The sequence below is a fragment of the Macaca nemestrina genome, chromosome 19 (genome assembly GCF_043159975.1).
Source record: "Macaca nemestrina isolate mMacNem1 chromosome 19, mMacNem.hap1, whole genome shotgun sequence".
NCBI classification, from domain to species: Eukaryota; Metazoa; Chordata; class Mammalia; order Primates; family Cercopithecidae; genus Macaca; species Macaca nemestrina.
Window position 1 is genome coordinate 83489845 of NC_092143.1, and position 21225 is coordinate 83511069.

At 46.0% G+C, this 21225-nt stretch overlaps 1 protein-coding gene and 1 long non-coding RNA gene across 20 annotated transcripts in view; one reads left to right on the top strand and one right to left on the bottom strand.

Moving 5' to 3' along the window:
- Positions 1–21225, top strand: part of LOC105478940 (low density lipoprotein receptor class A domain containing 4) — a 436625-nt gene that overhangs the window by 98893 nt on the left and 316507 nt on the right. For 3 of the 19 annotated variants that reach the window (XM_071085747.1, XM_071085750.1, XM_071085748.1), the window contains exon 3: positions 15880–15978. The exons of 13 other annotated variants lie outside the window; for them this stretch is intronic. The gene's annotated coding sequence lies outside the window, so the exon portion shown is untranslated. Of the gene's footprint in view, positions 1–382; positions 536–15879; positions 15979–16207; positions 16229–21225 lie in introns of those variants that run through there. 3 more of the 19 variants (XM_071085753.1, XM_071085751.1, XM_011736685.3) reach the window with 3 other exon arrangements.
- LOC139360090 (uncharacterized) lies at positions 7002–9074 on the bottom strand. Its single transcript, XR_011617192.1, has 4 exons — positions 8984–9074; positions 8427–8509; positions 8184–8324; positions 7002–7321 (listed from the first exon to the last, which is right to left on the bottom strand). It is a non-coding gene; the product is annotated as an uncharacterized lncRNA (long non-coding RNA).

Sequence of the window (21225 nt, forward strand, 5' to 3'; positions counted from 1 at the left end):
GTGTTGAAGAGTGCAGAGCTGGGAGATGGCCCTCGTGGTGCTAGTGTCAGATCTGTATCTCTGCGTTGGGCCTGGCTTGGCCAGAATGGTCTCGTGCGGCAGGGATGACTGCTGCCGCAACTCAGGCTGTGGGGAAGGCTGCCTGGAAGCTGCTGGGGAGGGCTGGGAAGGTGGTTCTTTCAGACTTCCCTGAAGAATGAGGCCAGGCAGCCACTGCCCTGTGTACACCGACACATGCTTCAGTCCTCGTCATGGCAGCAACATCAGCCCTTTTGAGTTTAACCTGGTGCAGGTTTGGGCAATGGGCCCCATTTGTTTTGGTTTCAAATTATGATATTCAATAATAATTTCCATTTTCTGAAACTCTTTATCATGGACACAGACCTGAAGATGGGAGACTGCTAGACCTGGTCCTGCTGTGGGGGTGTAGGAAGAATCCCTAGGGATGGGGACAGGGAAGATGACACAGGAGACAGAAGCAGTGTGAGGAAGGTAGACTCAGCCTGTATGCCTCAGCCTGCTGACGGAGGGCGTGGTAAGAAAGACAGCTGTCATTTCACAGTTGAAAAACTGAAAAACTTAGTTGACTGTTGAACAACATGGGTTGAAACTGTGTGAGTCTACATGTATACAGATTTTTTTCAGTAAATATATTGGAAATTTTTGGAGATTTTCAAATATTTGAATAAACTTGCGTATGAACCTCGTAGCCTAGAAATATTGAAAAAAATTAAGACAAAGTTAGGCATGTCATGAATGCATAAAATATATGTAGAGACTAGTCTATTTTGTCATTTATTACCGTAAAATATGTGCATACCTGTTATAAAAAGTTAAATCTTATCAAAACTTATGCACACAAAAACAGATATGCATGGCACCATTTGCAGTCGAGAAATGTAAAGCAAACACAAAGATGTAGTATTAAATCATAACTGCATAAATTAACTGTAGTCCATGCTATGCTACTGTAATAATTTTGTAGCCACATCTGGTTGCTATTGTGGTCAGCTCAAGTGTTTTCTGTGTCCACTTAAGACACCGTGTGATCCCTATCATCTCCGCATGAGCAGTTCTTCTCAACAGTAAATTTCATGTCACAGTGAAAAGGAATCTCTTGAGGATCTTGCATATTTTCACTGTATTTTGTGCAATACCATAAGCCTCGAATGACAACATGGGACCCAAACCCATAGGAAGTACCCCTAGTGATGCTGGAAGTGCTCCCAAGAAGCAGAGAAAAGTCATGACATTGCAAGAAGAAGCTGAATTGCTCGATTTGTGCTGTAGATTGAGGTCGGCAGCTGTGGTTACCTTGTGCTCCATTTCAAGATAAATGACACCAGCATAAGAACCATTGTAAAAAAGAAAAGGAAATTTGTGAACCCGTCACTGCAGCTGTATGCCAACAGGCACAAAAACTTTGCACTTTCTGCAAAACACCTTTTTATCTTGTATTGAAAATGCAGCTTTTGTGTGGTAGAAGAATGGCTGTTAGAGAGACCTACCTATAGACTCTAATATGATTTGAGAAAAAGCAAAGTCGTTATATGACAACTTAAAGCAAAAGAAACCAAAGGATCTAAAGATGGAGAATTCAGTGGCAGCAAAGGATGGTTTGATAATTTTAGAAAGAGATTTGGCTTTAAAAAAGTCAGGATAATAGGAGAAGCAGCTTTTGCTGACCGAGAGGCAAATGGTGTCTGACTGAGTTCCCAGATACCATTTAGAAAATCATTGAGGAAAAAGAATATCTGCCTGTATAAGTTTTCAAATGCAGATGAAAGTGGTCTATTCTGGAAAAAAAAGCTACAAAGGGTATTTATTAGTAAGGAAGAGAAGCAGGTATGGATAGGCTAACTCTATCATTTTGTGCAAATGCAGTTGGGTTTATGAACAGGACTGCCCCTGAGCTTCGAAGGGAAAAGGTGAACACCAGCTGCCAGTCTTTTGGTTGCAGAACAAGAAGGCCTGGACAGTGAGAGCTCTTTTCCTGCATTAGTTCCATCCACGTTTTGTTCCTGAAGTCAGGAAGTACGTTGCCAGTAAGAGATTGCCTTTTAAACTTCTTTCAATACTGGGCAGTGCCCCTGGCCACCCAGAACCCCATGAGTTCAACACTGAAGGCTGAAGACTGAAATGGTCTATTTGCTCTCAATTAAGACATCTCATATCAGCCTCTAGATCAGGGTCTCAAAGGACCTTTGAGGCTCATTACACACGGCATTCTACGGGAAGGATGATAACGCTGTGGAGGAGAACCCTGATAGAGGGAAGGTCCTAAAAATCTGAAAGGATTTCACCATTGAAGGTGCCACTCTTGTAACAGAAAAAACCGTGAGAGTTAACAAACCCGAAACAATAAATTCCTGCTGGAGAAAACTCTGTCCAGATGTTGTGCGTGACTTCACAGGATTTGCAACAGAGCCAACCAAGGAGATCATGAAAGAGATTGTGGCTATGGCAAAAAAAGGTGCGCCGGGGGGAGGGGGAAGGAAGGATTTCAAGATATGGATCTTGGAGAAATTCAAGAGCTAGTAGACACTGCACCAGAGGAATTAACACGAGACGCCTTAAACGAGATAAGTACTTCCAAACCAGGGCCAGGTGATGGGAAAAAACATAGAAGAAGCAGTGCCACAAAATGAATTGACACTAGACAGTCTGGCAGAAGGGTTCCGAGTTTTCAGACTGCTTTTGACTTCTTTTACGACATGAATCCTTCTGTGATGTGGGCATTGAAACTAAACAAACAATGGAGGAAGAATTGGTACTGTGTAGAAACACTTAGATAAATGAAACAGCAAAAGAGTCAGATGGAAATTACAGTGGGTTTCGTGAAGTTACACCAAGCGGACCTGCCTCTCCTGTCCTGGTTCCCACCTCCTTCGTCGCTTCTGTCTCTGCCACCCCGAGACAGCACGGCCAACCCCGACTCGCCCTCCTCCCCTCAAGGTACTCAATGTGAAGATAACGAGGATGAAGAACTTTATGGTGGTTCAGTTCCACTTACTGAATAGTAAATATATTCTCTTTCTTAAGATTTTCTTTTTTTAACTAAAAAAAATTTTTTTAGAGATAGGGTCTTGCCCTGTTGCCCAGGCTGAGTGCAGTGGTGCAATCTTAGCACCCTGCAAGCCTTGACCTCTCAGGTTCAGGTGATCCTCCCACCTCAGCCTCCCGGGTAGCTGAGAGCACAGGGCGTGTCACCGCTCCTGACTAATTTTTACATTTCTTTTTTTGTAGAGAAGGGGGTCTCACGATGTTGCCCAAGCTGGTCTCAAACTCCTGGCCTCAAGTGATCCTGCCCCTTCAGCCTCCCAATGTGTTGCGATTACAGGCATGAGCTGCCACGCCCGGCCCCTGAGTTTTTAAGTCACATTTTCTTTTCTGTACTATACTTTATTATAAGAATACTGTAAGTATATGCATAATACATATAACATACAAAATGTGTGTTAATTGGCAGTTTGTATTATCTATAATTGTCAACAGTAGGCCATTAGTAGTTACATTTTTGGGAGTCTAAAGCTATACTTGGAATTTTTACTGTGGAGGGGCCTGGCACCCCTAACCTCCATGTTATTTAAGGGCAACTGTAGTTGATACTATCAGGTGGTTCAAAAATAAAATCAATTATCAAAGGCATTCGTTCAAGCCTGCTGCTGTCCACTGTGTCCCTGCCCTGTCTCTGCAGTCATGTTTCTTAGGTATCCTTCTAGAATTTCTTTATGCTTTTATACACAGTGTTAAAAACAAATTAGCCACCCCCACCCTTCATCAAACCCATTTTCCTTTACCGCACTCAACGTGCCTTAGAGATCCTTCCACGTCCGCACACAGAAAGCTTCCCTTTTTCTTGTCCCACCCCCTGCCCCACACCACTCCTCTCCCTTTGTTTACAGCCATCTGGTGTCCTATTTAATAGACACTCCAGTTTATGTAACCAGTCCTCTATTGGTGAACCTTTGACTTAATTCCACATTTTGCTATTCTAGACAAAATACAACAGATAATACATTTTATTTCTCTTAATTTCAGTTCTCAAACATGCACGTGTACCTTTAGGATGAATTCCTGGAATTGTATGTGCCAAGGCCAGAGCGTGTGCATTTGTGGCTTTGGTTGACATGACCAAGTCGCCCTTCCTGGGGCCTATGCCGGTGTGCTCCGAGGCACGATTGTGTGCAAGGTGGCGAAGGTGGCTACTCGACCACATCCTCGGTGGCAGACTGGGTCACCACAGTGGTGGGAAATGGTATCTAAACATGGTTTGAGTTTGCATTTCTTTACTGGAAGGGAGGCTGTGAGTGTTTCACACGAGAGCCGTGTGTGTTTGTGGTGGTTGAACTTTCTCTCGGGGATTGCTCGGAGTGCTTTATGTATCAGGGAAGCAGACTTGTGATAACACATGCAGATACGGTTTCCAGGTTTTTGTCATTTGTCTTTTGACCTGATTTTTGCCAGGCTGAAGTTTTGATGTTTACGTGGTCACGTGTATGAATATTTTCTTTCGTGGTTCTGGATTTTCAGACATAGTGGCTATAGAACCACTATAGCCAAAAGTTACGTTTGCTCTCGGTTTCGTGTGCTTTGCTTTGGTCCTGTCTTGACTTTATTTCAAACAATAAGATACTCTTACTACATTTTTCCATTGCCCATGGCTGGAAGGAGATTGTAGTTGCCATCAAAGAGGAAAAACTAAGGCATGTTCTCAGCAGAGGCAGATTAGGCTGTGAGTTAGAGGGTGGTCCTTGGTGCAGAGGCCTGTGAGCGTCCCAGCCCCACTTGCCCTGCACGCCATGGCGTGGGGCGTGGACAGCCACGGGAAGACCGCTGGCTTTGCTGGAGCGGGGGCACGGTTCCTCCAGTGCCACTCTGGAGTGCCTCCGTGTACCGGTGATGAACGCCCATCAAGTGGCCTCGGGAATTCATGAGCTGGATGCCGATGACTTCGCCAGTGAAACGCAAATCCCAGATAGGTTGTTTTCTGTGCATTCCAGTTCCAATTTCTCTTCCAAGTAATTATTCGATGTGCCAAGCCCGTTATGTTTATTACTTTCAGAATTGTTTTTCTCTGTGTGAGTTTACCAAGGACTTAGGGGTTGGTATGTGAGGAGGGGTCCCAGAGGAGACAGCCCCCCTTCTCCGGTGGGCTCTCCAGCGGTCTTAATAATCAGTATTAAACATGTGGAAGGCCATAAAAGAAATAACCTTCTCTTAAAAACAAATTGGGGTCAGTCAGAAAACCGTTTGCCTAGACCTTGATCGCTTAAAATAAGATGTTCGATGTGATGTGTCATGTGGAGTGTTTGCTGTGGCTTGGGAGATGTGCGTGAGAGTGGGGTCTGAGGGACAGGGAGGGGTGAAGGAAGGTGGAGAGAGGCCCTTCAGTGACTGTACCAGAGACTCACACACACTGGGTGTCTTGGTGATGGCCGCACATGGCCCTTCTTTGGTGACTGAAGCTGTGTGGCCTTCATCCCCAGGGTCTGCCTCCTCCAGATAATTCTGTCACCGAACTTCAAACTGTTGATGGGACGATAGCGCAGTCTCTTAACAGTGCTTCAGGACAAGTAATAGAGCTGTATGGGCAGCCTCAGTGACAGTGCTGGACGTCTGCAGAATGGCTTTCCCCACTTCTTTCCTTTCAGAGCCAAGAGGAGACATTGAGGCTCGGCCTGGTGGCTCACGCCGGGAATCTGAGCCTGTTGGGAGGCTGCGGGGGGGATCGGATTGCTTGAGGCTAGGAGCTTGAGGTCAGCCTGGGCAACATAGTGAGACCCCTGTCTCTACCAAAATAAATAAATAAAAATTAGCTGGTTGTGGTGGTGCACACCTGTTGTCCTAGACACGCGGGAGACTGAGGTGGGAGGATCACTTGAGCCAGGAGGTCGATGCCGAAGTGAGCTATGATCATTGCACTGCGGCCCTCCTCCAGCCTGGGTGACAGAGTGAGACTCTGTCTCTTAAAAACAAAAAAAAAAGGAGATATTGGTGGACCTGCCGGGGCATGCAGTAGGATAGAATTAGGGCCGTCGGTGGCATGGTGATAGATGTTGTGGTTGAAAAGGAAAAAAGACACAGTCCTTGCCCTGAGGTTCTGCGTATAATCTAATCAGGGAGGCCGGCAGCACGGGTGTGGAAGAACCAGGTCTTTGTGGATGCTGCTGATGGTGTGGAGGAGGCAAGGACAGCCGGCTGGACCCCTACTCAGCCCTGTCACCTCCTCTTCCTCCCTCAGTCTTGACGTTAGCTCCTCCTCAGGAACCTGAGGATTCTAAGTCACTCATTGTTCATCTGGAATAATAGCTTCCAGGTGAGTTTTGAGCGTCAGTTCAGTTGTGTGCTTTGTCATGTTTTGGCTTATATTATTTACTGTAGATCATCTGAGATTAAATCGATAAATTAACATATTTATTTTTCCTTATTCTTGTATTTTACTTGAGAAATTTTACAGAGTCAGACTTTTGCTAAGGAGATGATTTGACATGTTGGAAAGACGCAGATTCTGGATCCAGAGAGACATGAGTTCAATCCCTGTTCCATCCGCTAGCATTTCTGTAGCCTGAGGCGTATTACGTAACTCACAGAGCCTCGGCTCCGTCCTCGGTAAAATACGGAAAGTGATACCTCCCTCACAGGGCAGATAAAGGATAAGGGCAAATAAAAACTCTGTTGCTGGGGAAGACAGAGGATGGATATGGCCTTTCCTATCTTACATTTCACATCCATTCATTCATCTGTCCGTTCAGCTGTTGAGTCCATGAGAGCTTACTGGGTGCCTCCTGAGTACCAGGACATGCAATGGGTGGGACACAAACACAAATAAGACCCCATCCCACCCTCAAAAAGCCGGACAGGGACTGACTTCAGTCTTTGTCAGGGGGGATGGTGGGTGCAACAGAGCGCGCTCAGGCCTCTTGGCGCCTGCCTACCGCTCCGCCCCTCGTGTGAAAGAGTCTTTGTGCATTCTGGTGGCAGGAAGCTCTGATGTCCCTCCAGGCTTGGCTTCCGCCACCCTCCCAGGGACTGCTAAGGAGTCCCTTTCCAACCGCAGGTGACACTGCTGGACACCTCTCCAGTGTCGTCCTCAGAATGCCAGCCACGCTGGGCGATGTTTCCAGCTGGTTGTCACCGTGTTCTCGGGGGATATTTCGTAGAGGTCTTTAAACGCTGAAGCATTGGACATTGTGACAGCTGGTGACACTGCTGGCCTCACTGCTGTGCTCTCGAGGGAAGGCGGGCCTGGATGTGGAGGGCATGCCCACAGGCCCGAGTCCGGAAAGGAGTTCTCATGCCGACGCTGCTTGAGGCTCACCTGGAAAATAAAAACCCGTAGGAGTAGTTAGAGGTTGAGCATCACTTAGCTGAGAATCTGAAATCCCAAATGCCCTCAAATCTGAAACTTTTTTTTTTTTTTTTTTTGGAGATGGAGTCTCGCTCTGTCGCCCAGGCTGGAGTGCGGTGGCACGATCTCAGCTCACTGCAAGCTCCGCTTCCCGGGTTCACGCCATTCTCCTGCCTCAGCCTCCCGAGTAGCTGGGACTACAGGCGTCGCCACCAAGCCTGGCTAATTTTTTTTATTTTTATTTTTGTGTGTGTGTTTTTAGTAAAGACGAGATTTCACCATGTTAGCTAGGATGGTTTTGATCTCCTGACCTCGTGATCCGCCCACCTCGGCCTCCCAAAGTGCTGGGATTACAGGCGTGAGCCACCGTGCCCGGCCAAATCTGAAACTTTTTGAGTGCTGACTGCAAGTGGAGAATTCCACACCTGACTGTGGTGCTGGGTGGCAGTTTAAACTTCGTTTCATGCACATGATCACTAACAATATTGTATAAAATTATATGTGTAAGGTGTATGTGAAACATAAATGAATTTTGTGTTTAGGCTTGGGCCTCATCCTGAAGATACCTCATTATGTACATGCAATTATTCCAGAATCTGAAAAAATCCAAAATCTAAAATGCTTCTGCTCCCAAGCATTTCAAATAATGTTATTCAACCTGTATATACTTAAAGGACCACAGGAAGGCATCATAAACGAGTTCAGGGCCAGGCGCAGTGGCTCTCACACTGAAACTCTGGGAGGCTGAGGAGGGAGTATCACTTGAGGCCAGGAGTTTGAGACCAGCCTGGGTGACATAAAGAGACCCCATCCCTACAAAATGCACAGTTACCTGGTGTGATGACATGTGTCTGTAGTCCTGGCTACTCGGGAGGCTGAGGCAGAAGGATTGCTTGAGCCTAGAAGTTCCAGACCGCAGTGAGCTGTGATCGCACCGCTGTGCTCCAGTCTGGGCAACAGAGTGAGATCCTGTCTATAAAAAAAAAGCAAAGAAACAAAAGTATGCACAAAACTGAGTTCAAAGTTAAAGATAATAATACATATGTTTCCTCCTGAAAGTATATGAATGAGATACCTTAAATAATCGTAGCAAAACCACTTGGGAAAACTTCCGAAGCTTCAGTTGCCTTGTATGTTCCGTGATGTTTTCTGACCCATCTGTACTTTGAAAAGATGGTAAAATATTATAAAAATAACACAAGGTTCCGTGTGTGCGTGTTCTCCATTTTTCTTCTTTACCTTGGCCACTGACTTTGTTAAGAGGAGGAGGGACCGCTTTGCATGTTGTGTGGCTTGATGTTTGTAAGGATTTTTACGGGTCACATGCTGAAGAGGGTTCCACGCTTCCTAGAATTTTGGGCGGCTAGAAGGATCTGCTATTTTGTACATGTTCTGTTATCTCTAGTCTTTGGAAAGAAGGGCAAGCTTGCAAACTTTCTGCGTCCTTATTTGCACAGAGTCCTGTTTGAGTTGGCGTTGTGCACGTGACCTGCGGCCGACCTGCTTGGGTTAGGACGCCAGCCTAGGTTAGTCCCACAGCAGAGGCTGAGGTGTTATTCCCTAGCTCTGACTGCAAGAAAGCGATTCCTTCCCCACAGCCCACTCACACACGGCACACTGAGTTTTCCATACCTGGGCTGTGTAGACAAGGGCTTCAACAACCATTCAGATGTGCCCTCGAACATTTCTTCCTGTCGCAAGAGCGTGCAAGCCTGAGTCGTTCTTATCTCTGTGGTGAACCCGGTTGTTTTAAGCCCACAACCCAGAGCTTCAAAACTGCTTCCCCCGCTGCCGTCCCCCGCTGCCGTCCCCCGCACGGGGAACTCAAGTTAGGCTTCTTGGCACTTATGTGTGCATTTCATTTGAAAAAGAACGTTTTGCACCTGTTGATGTACTGCGTTTTAATTGTACTTAGCTGTTTTCTTTGGTTTTTTTCCTCTGTGAAATCATAGGGACTTTGAGGACAGTGACGGTTTCTGCCTTTGTTCCCTGCACCCGCAAAACATGTACCTGTGCCTTGTGAAAATCCAGCCATCAGCCATGGGCAGGGAGGTGCCCACTGATGATGTATTTTAGTGTTTGGATTAAGGAGAATTGTTTTTATTTTATTTTATTTTTTTGCAGTTTATGTGTTGTGATGTCAGAAAGGGAGGGAAGTAGGAGAAAGCATTATTATTTTATTGCAATTAGATGTGACCAAAACACATTTTTCCCCTGATCTCAGCACATGCCTTACTGATACTGCCTGAGGAGATTTAGTACAAGCCAGTGTTTAAACATTGGTTTCTAAATTGTTGGTATCAGGTGAAGAAGCAACACCTTCAAGTAATTTTGGTAATGAGTTTGGCAACCAGTGGGCCCCGAGGGGAAATAACTTAGTACTATTTATGGTGACTTTGGCATGTTTCCTAATGACTCTGGATTTCTGAGTTACAAAGTGGCAAATCAGAAAGGAGGTTTTAAAAGAGGCAATTTTGTTCTTACTTAGTGGAATATTTTACAAATTAGAAATACCAAAGTTCTGTGAGTTATTTTCTGGAAAAATTGTAACTTACGTTTTTAGATTGTTATCTTGTGTCAAATAATTTATTGAAAAAGTGATTTCTTAATTTTAACATTTTTCTGTGATGTGGCTGTTCCTGTTTTAATAATGTGTCTGTGTGTGCGGGCACACCTGGGAGATGTTGTGGAATGCCCTGTAGACCGACATTCTCACAACAAGATCTTGAAAAGCTGGACAAAGTACAAAAGAAAGGTGGCCAGCACTGGAGGGACCAGGTCCTGAGAGGAGGAAGCCTGTGGGCCGAGCGCAGTGTTTTGTGATGCTTTTCCTCTTGAGATGTTTGCTGGCTCATGAGGGGCGTGGAGCTGGGTGGGTGAAGAACAAAACAGAAAGTGGTGTCCGGAAAACTGGGACCGTGCGTGGAGCTTTTGGCAAGGCACAGGTACATGTTTTGCGGGTGCAGGGCTCCATGTAGGGCAGTCTTGTAGGGCTGGGAGACAAAACTTAAGAGTTTTAGCTACGAAGGCTACGTGAGAGTAAGAGACCAAGATCCTGGGGAGAAGGGAAAATATTAAGGTGAGCCCAGTAATCTGCACTTGTGTTCTCCTCAAGGCATTTTGCTGATGTGTTACTCAGAGGCTGAGAAGGGAAAGCTATTATTATTGTTGTTGTTGTTGTAGAGACAGGGACTCATATGTTTGTTGCCCAGGCTGGCCTCAGGGATCCTCCTGCCTTGGCCTCCTAGAATGCTGGGATAACAGATGAGAATTACTATGCCCAGCCAGAAGGCTATTCTGTAAGACTAGGGGAGACAAAAATTGGAGTCCAGGGCATGCCAAGGAGCAGGAACCCTGGTAAGCACCTAGATTTCCTGTTAGGTCCTGACCCCAACCTAGGAATGAGAGTAAACTTGAAATAGTTTAGCCTTCACAAAAGACTGGGACTCAGCCTTGACCCCACTCACTTCAGAGAGGATTACGGCACCCTGCCCTGCTCTGCCTGCCAGAAACCAGAGTCAGTGCTCTCTGAAGGATGATAACATTGGCCAGGGCCTCCAGTTCTCCTGTTAGTTTGTAATACACAGTGTTTAGTTTTCAATAAAAAATTAAGGTTCAAATGATTAAAAGATGAAGAAGAAAGAATAAAAGCCAGCGATGGAAACAGCAACAGGTGATGTAGTTATTGGAATAATGAGATACGGATTTTAAAAGCATTGCCATTAATATATTCAAGAAAGTAGATGACAAGATGGAGAATTTCACAATAAAATGGAATGTATAGGCCGGGCTGTTGGAAAAGTAAAACAAAAAAGCTGTGCTGGGCGTGGTGGCTCACACCTGTAATCCCAGCACTTTGGGAGGCTGAGGAGGGAGGATCACCTGAGGTCGGGAGTTCAAGACCTCCCTGACCAACATGGAGAAAACCCCATCTCTACTAAAAATACAAAATTAGCCAGGTGTGGTGGCGCATATCTGTAATCCCAGGTACTTGGGAGGCTGAGGCAGGAGAATTGCTTGAACCTGGGAGGTGGAGGTTGCAGTGAGCCGAGACTGTGCCACTGCACTCCAGCCTGGGCAACAAAAGTGAAACTCTGTCTTAAAAAGAAAAAAAGGAATATATAAAATGGAACTTAAATGGAAATTCTGGGAATGAAAATTACAATAAATGAAATGAAGAATTAAACATAAATTGGATAGCAGACTGCACATAGGAGAGTGAACTCTGCAATGTAGACTGATAGAAAATATCCAGAATGAGGCATAGAGAAGAAAAGAATGAAAAATAGAGGAAAGAGCAGGAGAGCCACAGAGACATGGAGAAAAGGCTCAGTGTGAGAAGCTGAGGGACGGCGAGGGGGCAGACGGGGGTGCCAGCAGGATGTGAAGTGATGCTGGCTGAGAAGTATCCCAAACCCTGTCAGACATGACACCATAAATGCAAGAAACTTTACAAACTTCAAACGTGGTAAATACACAGAGAACCACACTTGACATGTCATTGCAAATCTAGAACACAAGGCAATGTGGAAACGTAGGCGGAGCTGGAGGTGCATCTGAGTGAAAGGACAGCTCTATGGCTGACAGCTGACTTTCCCACAGAGATCTTAGAATTCAGATGACAATGAAATGACAGTCTTTGAAGTGGAGAAAATAACTCTTTTCCTAGAATTCTATTCAAAAATGAAGGCCACCAAAGGACATTTTCAGACAAACAGAATCAGAACTTGTCACCAGAAGAACTATAGTAAAAGAAATTATTAGGGAAATTCTTTCAGGTGGAAGGGAAGAGGGTCCTGATGGAAGCATGGAAATGCAGAAGGAATGCAGAGCCATGAAAACAGTAAAGCCACGGGCCGTTCTGAGTGGACAGTGACTACCCGGCACCAGCAAGTCACAGCAGTGCCTCGTGGGGTGTGATGTGCAGGCAGAATTAAAACACACAATGGTAATGGCCTTGAGGGTGGACGTGGAGGGCGGGCCCTGCTGTTGTTAGGGAAGGTGTTGGAGAACTAATTTCTCTTGGGTGCTAGTGAGTTAGGACACGTGTTACAATCTCCAAAGTAACCACTAAAATACTAATGAATGCATGATGCGTGTGGTGATAGAGGAGGGAAAACTGAACCGATAAGAAGTACTCAGTGAATCCAAAAGAAAGTAGGAGAGATACACAAACCAAACAGATGGGATAAATAGAAAACAGATAGCAACATGGTCAGTTTTTACTTAAACACTGCATAATTACAGAAAATACAGCTGAACTAAATATGCCAATTAATACTGAGATTGTCAAACTGGATATTTAAAAAATGGCTGCTTACAGTAGACGTGCTTAGATGAAGGAATCCGGAAGGCTTGATAGTGAAAGGATGGAGAAGGATGCTCCGTGCACACACTAGCCATAGGGAAGCTGGTGCACTGGTGTCAGGTGAAGCAGACATCAAGGTGCCAGGCATTGCCAAAGACAGGAGCTTCTCACCGTGGTAACAGGTGAATTCCCAAGGAAGATAGTTTACTGTGAAGGCTATAGCCACAAAAAGGTATGTCTTAAATTGCCCCTACATGTATCCTAAGCTCTCAGGGACAGCTTCAATCTGTAGAGACTCCCAGCTTCTTTAGCCCCAAGCCTAAGGTGCACATCCCCACAGCAATTTGGATGGAAGATCCTGACCTGCTCAGCTATTCAGATGATTTTTTTTAAGTGAAAGACTATTTCATTTTTGTCTCGATTCATTTTGGTGGATTTACAAATAAGATTTCTTCACTAGACGGCATTCATCACTTAAATTAATATTTGAAATTGGTTATCCTTTATCTTTTGAATAAATTGAAGAATTAGGATTGGTTGAACAATTGGTGGTGCACCTGTCTGTTTTCTGTGGATGCCACGGGGAAGACCTCACAGCACTGTTGAAGTGTATCTGTTGAACCTGGCAACGTTCAAGGCAGGCTGAGTTAAAGCGCGTCACAAGGCAGTGTGTGCACTGTGATCCCACTTCAGTTAAAAATGTGTATGTTTATATTCATATAGAGAAAAGTCTGGAAGAATAACCCAAAATATAAGAAATGTTTCTGTCTGAGTGGTGGGATTATGGGTGATTTTATCTTCTCTGTTTATCTCTATTTTTGTATTTTCTCCAATGAACGTTTGTTACTCCTATAATAAAAATAAAAGCCATTTAAGAAAAAAATTTTTATCATATGACACCAACTGTTTCTACTAGAGGAATCTATGTCTTCTTTTAATCTTTATCAGTGTACACAGTTGAATTTCACATTATGTTAAATATTTGTCTCTCTGTGTCATCTGGAATAGAATTTTCTACATTACCGTGTGGTTAAGTGCGCATCTGCCACTCGTCTGGCCCCTCGCGTCCTGTCCTTCGCTTCCTGTGCTTGTGGAGTCGCTGTTCCCTGCGCGTTGTCAGCACTGGGCGTGTTCAGTGCAGGGGTCCCTTCAAGGCAGGGCCACTCGCCTAGAGCTGCTGGCTTTCCCTGCCCACCACTCCCTCCTTCCCCTGCTGCCCGTGGCCGTCGCTAATTTCTGGGGATGGAGCTTTAATTCATAGTGAATCTTTTTTTCTGTTTTTTTTTTGTTTGTTTGTTTGTTTGTTTTGAGACAGTCTCCCTCTGTTGCCCAGGCTGGAGGGCGGTGGCACAATCTTGGCTCACTGCAACCTCCGCCTCCCGGGTTCAAGCGATTCTCCTGCCTCAGCCTCCTGAGTAGCTGGGACTACAGGTGCGCACCAACATGCCCAGCTAATTTTTGTATTTTTAGTAGGGACGGAGTTTTACCATACTGGTCAGGCTGGTCTTGAACTCCTGACCTCAGGAGGTTTACCCGCTTCAGCCTCCCAAAACGCTGGGATTCATAGTGAATCTTAAGTGTGTCCTCATAAAATAGAATAAATGCCCATCCATAATAAGACTAATATTTCTTGTGTTTTTCTCCATCTGAGATTAAAATGGCACCGGATGACAAATGGGAAGCTTGATGCTGCTCTTCATGTGCCGCTAGGCATTCCAGGGGCTCCCAAGCCAGTGGGCGGGAGGTGGCCTCTGCCGGTGTCTGTCTGTCCGTGTCGCCGTGGTGCTGCTCAGGCCACAGACCTAGGCAGAGGCCACAGACCTAGGCAGGACCCTGGGCGGTGGAGCCTCCTGTCTGGTGAGTGCGTGTGGGCAATGCTGTTGCAGTCCACGTTAGGAAAGCCCTCGTACTTTACCCTGAGTCATGTTCCCTCTCCACCACGGATCGCAGTCCCCTTCCCTGGTGACTCGCTGTCCCCTTCCTTCGTTGCGCAGCTTTCTGGCTTTAAATCAGGAGAGCTTCAGAACGGATGGGGAGCTCAGCACTCGCAGTAACTGTTGGTGAACTCAGAGCCTGCTGCGTCTGGAACACATCAAGCTGCTCAGAGGCAGAGGTCATTCGCTGTTTTTAAACGCTGCTGCAGCTCTTATTTCTCGTGAAGCCCTTTATACTTATTAAGTACTTCATAGTATTGATTGACCTAACGGCTGCCCCTCTTTGTCATGGCCCCTTTGGCTCGTGTGGACTTGATGGTGTAGAAACACGAAATCAGTTGTTGTGATGAACGACACCCCTCTAAAGTGGCCACGGCGGTTATGATTCGTCCCAGTTCGCGGGCAAGGAACACCGTTGCGCGGTGGCGAGGCGGCTGGACCAGGGCGTGCAGCTGCTGTGCCTGAGCCGGGCCGCTCCTGAGTTTGCTGTTTGGCAGCGTTTTGTTTACAGACATGACACCAATCCTTGGTCTTGGATACGTCAGAAAAGTTGGACTTTTAGAGACAGATGGAAGCAGAACTTGTACCTTGTCGCCACAGCAAAGACAAGTTCATTAAGCATTTGAGACGCTTGTTCAGTTCAGTGTGTCTCTCCCTAAAAGTTGTCAGCAGGTGACTTTCTCGTTGTGTGTGTGTGTGTTTTAGATTTGCCGGTAACTTACGACCAGTGATACTGGCTTTCTATTTATGGTAGTAATAGAAATTCTCCTTTTAAATAAACGTATTTTCAGCCAAAAGAGTGATTAGGTATATCAAAAAATGATAAGGAAATAAACAGTACAGATGGTCTATATTTATGGCAAAAACCATGAAAAGGGCATTCCAGGGGCTGAAATTTTGGAAACTCCGAATGAGGTGACCTTTGAGGTAAGTATTTCAGGGAACAATTGCCTCATGGCTCTGAGACTTACGATTTGAAGCTAAGGTCATGAGACATTACTTGAGGCCACTATGTCTAATTTTTATAATAATTTCATAATAAACGAGTTACTGACTGATACACCCAAGGGAAGAAAGGATGAAAAACCAAAATCAAAAAACTATGTGTGGTCCATTCACAGATCATACAAAATTATGTTCTGAGTTGAAAACTATGTTCTCTGCACTGTTGCAGGAATCATGGTTGACTCCACCCTGAGATTTCAACTTTCTGATGAGAGCACGTATTTTATTGCATGTCTGATCATAAGCTCTTCTGTAGTTTTATACATCGTTTCTGTTTACAGGAGAGAATGCTGTGCCTCTGAAGGAAGATGATCATTGGCAAGTCTTTTAGCTGCATCTCTGACTTGGCCAATCCTGCTTTCAAGCATTAGTCGTATCAGGTGACTGACGCTGTGAAGTCCTGTGTCGACGTAATCTGTTGCCTTTTCTTTATTTTTATGTTTCTGCTGCCTCTCATCTAGGAAGGAGCCTTAGGAACCAACACATTGAAAAGTCATCCTTTAATGGATGAAAGAGGCTGTTTTTAACCCCATCTGAGCCTGCTGCTCTCCGCCTGGGACTGCAGTGACCAGTGCTGCCGCACTACTTGGCACAATTCCTTGTGGAAGAATGAATCTCCTCTGATAGAGGGTAATCCTGACTTTGTTGGAATTCTTCCAGTAACAGAGAGCTCACCCCGTAAGATGGCGGCCCAAGCTGATTTCTGGACAGTTGTAGTTTTGAAGCGTCTTCTGTCCTGTGACGGTGAGGAAGGTCACTGCAGTTCCCAGCGGCAAGGCTCAGCACAGGCTGGGGGAATCCGCTGCCAGGTGCAACGGCAGGGCGGAGCCGGGGAGCAGCAGGGCAGCTCCGTGCTTGAGTAATGTGTGTGTTGACCTCATTGTCCCCTGAGTGTCACACATGCCCGTGGCATCTGGCGCTCCGTGTTCAAGTTTAATTCAGGAGTTCAAAGCCTAACAGGAATGTTGTCATTCCCTCCCAGTGGGACCCCCCAGAAGGTGGCTTCTCTCGGTGACTGGATATGCCAAGCCACGCCTGTGTCTGCAGGTGGAGAAAAGTAAATTGGAGGCCGGGCGTGAATGCACTGTTTCGGTGAGCCCTAGTGAGTTCAGTGTGGAGAGCGCAGTTTGAGATACTTGGTTTTGCAGCTGCTTTTCTATAGCAGCCGTTTCTCCCCTGCCCTCTCGTGTTGGTGAAGGCAGCAAGCAGAGGTGGTTAACTTTGGCCCGGGCTCTCTGCAGAACTCCGAGAGACTGGCTCCCCGGGTCTCCTCTGGCCCAGCAGACAGGCTGCCTGCTGCAGACGGGCCGGTCTCCTGCCCCTGCCCGCCGTCTGCACTCTCAGCCCTGCATCTCCCACAGAGGCCTATGTGCGATTTGGCTGCCTGGCCAGGTTCCTCCTGAACGTTGTGAGTCTGTGATTTCAGATGTAGCTGCAAACGTTTCCAAAGCCTATCTCTGGACCTATCGCCGTGTGATGTTTTAAAACGGTAGTTTATTTGGCTTTTTGTGGCCATTTAATTCTCTTTGGGACTCATTCATCTCCTTCACATTTTAAGTGGTTGTTTACAGCTCTGAATTATTTTCTTTGTGTCCTCTTGTTTCTAGTCTTTTCCATTCAATTTTACAGCTGTCAGGTTTAGATAATTCTTCCAAAAATAAGGTATTAAGAATAAACACACAAGGCTGAGCGTGGTGACTCACGCCTGTGATCCAAGCACTTTGGGAGGTCGGGGCGGGGGGATCACCTGAGGTCAGGAATTCGAGACCAGCCTGGCCAACATGGTGAAACCCCGTCTCTACTAAAAATACAAAAATTAGCCGTCGCGTGGTGACGCATGCCTGTAATCTCAGCTACTAGGGAGGCTGAGGCAGGAGAATTGCTGGAACCCAGGAGGCAGAGGTTGCAGTGAGCCAAGATCGTGCCATTGCACTCCAGCCCGGGCAACAACTGCGAGACTCTGTCTCAAAAAAAAAAAAAAAAAAAAAAAAAGAAAAGAAAAAGAATAAACACACAAACTTAAAATCTTTATTTCTGCAGAAAGCAGTTGAAAGCCAGAATAGTTATATTTAGAATTTTTTTTTTACAAAAAAACTAGCCATTCTTGTTCTTTTTAGTGAAACACAGAAAATATTAATTCACAGCATAGATAACTTTATCCTAAGAAAAAAGTCAAGTGGTGATCTCATCAGAGTCTATGTTGTATTGCCACACACTTACATAACTTGAAAATTACTTCTTTGTGAAAAATTGTCTACATTTCCCTTCTTAATTTTTTTATGTAAGGACTTTTACTTCACAGCTGATTTTTAAAATGGCTCTCATTTCTTTATATCTATTATTTATTTAAGCCAGTCACTTTTTTCACTTTTTTTTTTTTTTTTTGGTTTTGAGACAGAGTCTGGCTCTGTCTCCCAGGCTGGAGTGCAGTGGCGTAGTCTCAGCTCACTACAACCTCCGCCTCCCAGGTTCAAGTGATTCTCCCACCTCCGCCTCCCCAGTAGCTGAGACTACAGGAGTGCACCACCACGCCCGGCTAATTTTTGTATTTTTAATAGAGACAAGATTTTGCCATATTGGTTGGCCAGGCTGGTCTAGAACGCCTGACCTCAGGTGATCCACCTGCCTCGGCCTCCCAAAGTGCCTCCACTACACCTCACCTGTCATCCATATTTCTTTTCTTTTTCTTATTTTTTGAGACAGAGTCTCTCTCTGTCATCAAGGCTGGAGTGCAGTGGCGCGATCTCAGCTCACTGCAACCTCTGCCTCCTGGGTTCAAGTGATTCTCCCACCTGAGCCTCCCCAGTAGCTGGGACTACAGGTGTGCACCACCACACCTGGCTAATTTTTTTTTTTTTTTAATAGAGACGGGATTTTACCATGTTGGCCAGGCTGGTCTCGACCTCCTGTCCTCAGGTGATCCGCCTGTCTCGGCCTTCCAAATTGCTTGGATTACAGGCGTGAGCCACTGCACCAGGCCATATCTCTCACTTCTTGTTGTACTCGGCTATACCCCTTACAGATGGATAATGTAAATTTGTGTCACAAAAACGCTTTGACTCAGTTTTCTTTTTCTTCCAAATACTTACAAAATTGGTAGCAGCATCTCTCTGGATTTCTGCTTTTATGAAGCTTGCTCAGGGGGAAGCAGTTGGGAAGGGGAGCAGTAGAAAGAAAACCCCTTCTCATTCCACAGAAAAAGCTTTTGTGTTTTAGAAATTTGCCTTTTAAAAGATACGTCTTTATCCATTTCACTTTTCTGCATACATTTTCTTTTTGTGGACACAGGATCTTGCTTCATGCTCCGGCCTCCCAAGTAGCTGGAGCTGTGGGCGCCGCCCCTGCGCCTGGCCGCAGCGTGTCACGTATTCGCTCTCACCAAGGATGACCCTTTTTGTCCTCAGCTCCTGAAAGTGACCCTCGTGCTACGGAAACGGCGGCACTGGCAGTTAGGAAAGGGCTGGATGTGGGAAAAGGAACGAGGATAGTTTTTGCATCCTGAGCTGGACGTAGCCACTGTGTTCACATTCTTTGCTCTTTTCTTGCCTCCACGTCAGGTCCTTATTCGGCAGGGCCGTGCCTCAAGTGAGGTGCCACGTTTAAGGAGGCACCAAACTCCAAACAAAACAAACACCCCTCAGCAACTGAGTTAAATAATACTTTAATGTAATATTAAAAGTAAAGGAATTATGACAAACGTGCATGATGAACAAAGTATTCAACATATGGGATTGTGACTGTTGTTAAATGTATATAAGGTATAAGGATTTCCAGTGAATACTCTGAAATGTTTGGTTAATCTATTCATATTGGTATTTTTCCTTGATGAACATTTGTAATAAAGAAGGAAATAATCAAGTTCAGAGAAGGATATAATCTTCAAAAAGTCATCAGTTTATCATCTGAGGTCAGGAGTTCGAGACCAGCCTGGCCAACATGGTGAAACTCCATCTCTACTAAAAATACAAAAATTAGCCGGGCGTGGTGTCACACGCCTGTAATCCCAGCTACTTGGGAGGCTGAGGCAGGAGAATCGCTTGAACCCGGGAGGCAGAGGTTGCAGTGAGCTGAGATTGTGCCACTGTACTCCAGCCTGGACAAGAGTGAGAAGAAAAAATCATCAGGGTTCGTATACCAAATCTTGAAGATGAATTACATGTGTGTGCTCCATTAACCATCTTGAGTTCAAGTGTCTAGTTTTTTTTGTTTTTTGAGACAGAGTCTCACTGTGTCGCCCAGGCTGGAGTGCAGTGGCGCGATCTTGGTTCACGGCAAGCTCCACCTCCTGGGTTCACACATTCTTCTGCCTTGGCCTCCCCAGGAGCTGGAACTACAGGTGCCTGCCACCATGCCTGGCTAATTTTTTGTATTTTTTTTTTTTTTTTTTTTTTTTAGTAGAGACGGGGTTTCACTGTGTTAGCCAGAATGGTCTCCATCTCCTGACTTTGTGATCCGCCCGCCTCGGCCTCCCAAAGTGCTGGGATTACAGGCGTGAGCCACCGCGCCGGCCTCAAGTGTCTGTTTTTTGACAAAGTTCTGAAATTACTGACTCTCTGAGTATGTCCCGAGGACCTTCGGTGTGCAGAGAACAGTGGCAGAACGGGGAAGAGGGAGAAGCAGGCTGTGGGTTGTCAGCCGGTGGCTTCTCGCCGGAGCACGTTGACTTTGAGGCCTCTGGGCAGCGGGGGAGGGACTGGTGGGGACTGAGGCTGCTGCTGATCTGGAACCTCCAGCCCCGTCTGCTGTAAGCCAAACAGCGGCTGAGACGGGTCTCAATCAACTTAGAGGCTCATTTTGCCAAGGTTGAGGACACACTGGGGACAAAGACACACGTCACAGTAGGATGCAAAAAGGGTTTTGACAACTTCATTATTTAAAGAGGAAAGAGCAGACAGGAGGGAAAGGAGGAAAGCAAACAGCGGAGGGTAGCTGGTGAGGTGAGTGGTCACGTTCTTGTGAGGCTTTGATTTTCGCTCACTGAATACACGTGACATGTGAAAGGAGGGGTAGAGGCACGTCGATGACGCCTGCGCCTCTTGTTCAGAAAATCTGCATTTTGCACGGGATAAAGTCAACACAGAGCAGAGGAAGTCACGTATGCGTTTGTCTCAGGGCAGCAGAGGAATGATTTCCGGTCTTGTCTTCGTGCCATGCCTGCCAAGATGAGCTGTTAACTTACACTGTGAGGGTGAAGGAGGCCTCCTGGGGAGACACGTGGCCTCCTCTCTGCAGCAATCTGTATGGGAATAAAAGGAAAGTTAGCTTTTTGCATGACTGTTTCCCAGCTTAACTTTTCCCTCTGGCGTAGTGAGTTTGGGGTCCCAGGATTTTATTTTCCTTTCACATTTTGAAGTGATACTTGCAGTCGTGTGTGTGGACTTCTCGGGGAGGCCGACAGCAGAGCTTTGATCCTGCAAGGAAGATCCAGAGGAAGATTTCAAGAGGGGGAGATGCAGAGTGCACCAAGCCTTTGAGATGCCTCCAGCCAGAGCTCTGCCCAGTCCGCTCCCTTGGTGGAAAACCAGCTTCCAGGCCCACCTGGCACCACACGCACCTCCCCTGGCTGCCCGGCCTGACTCCACGGCTTGTAGTCCACCCACCCCTTTAAAGGGGGTTTTGGGGCCACG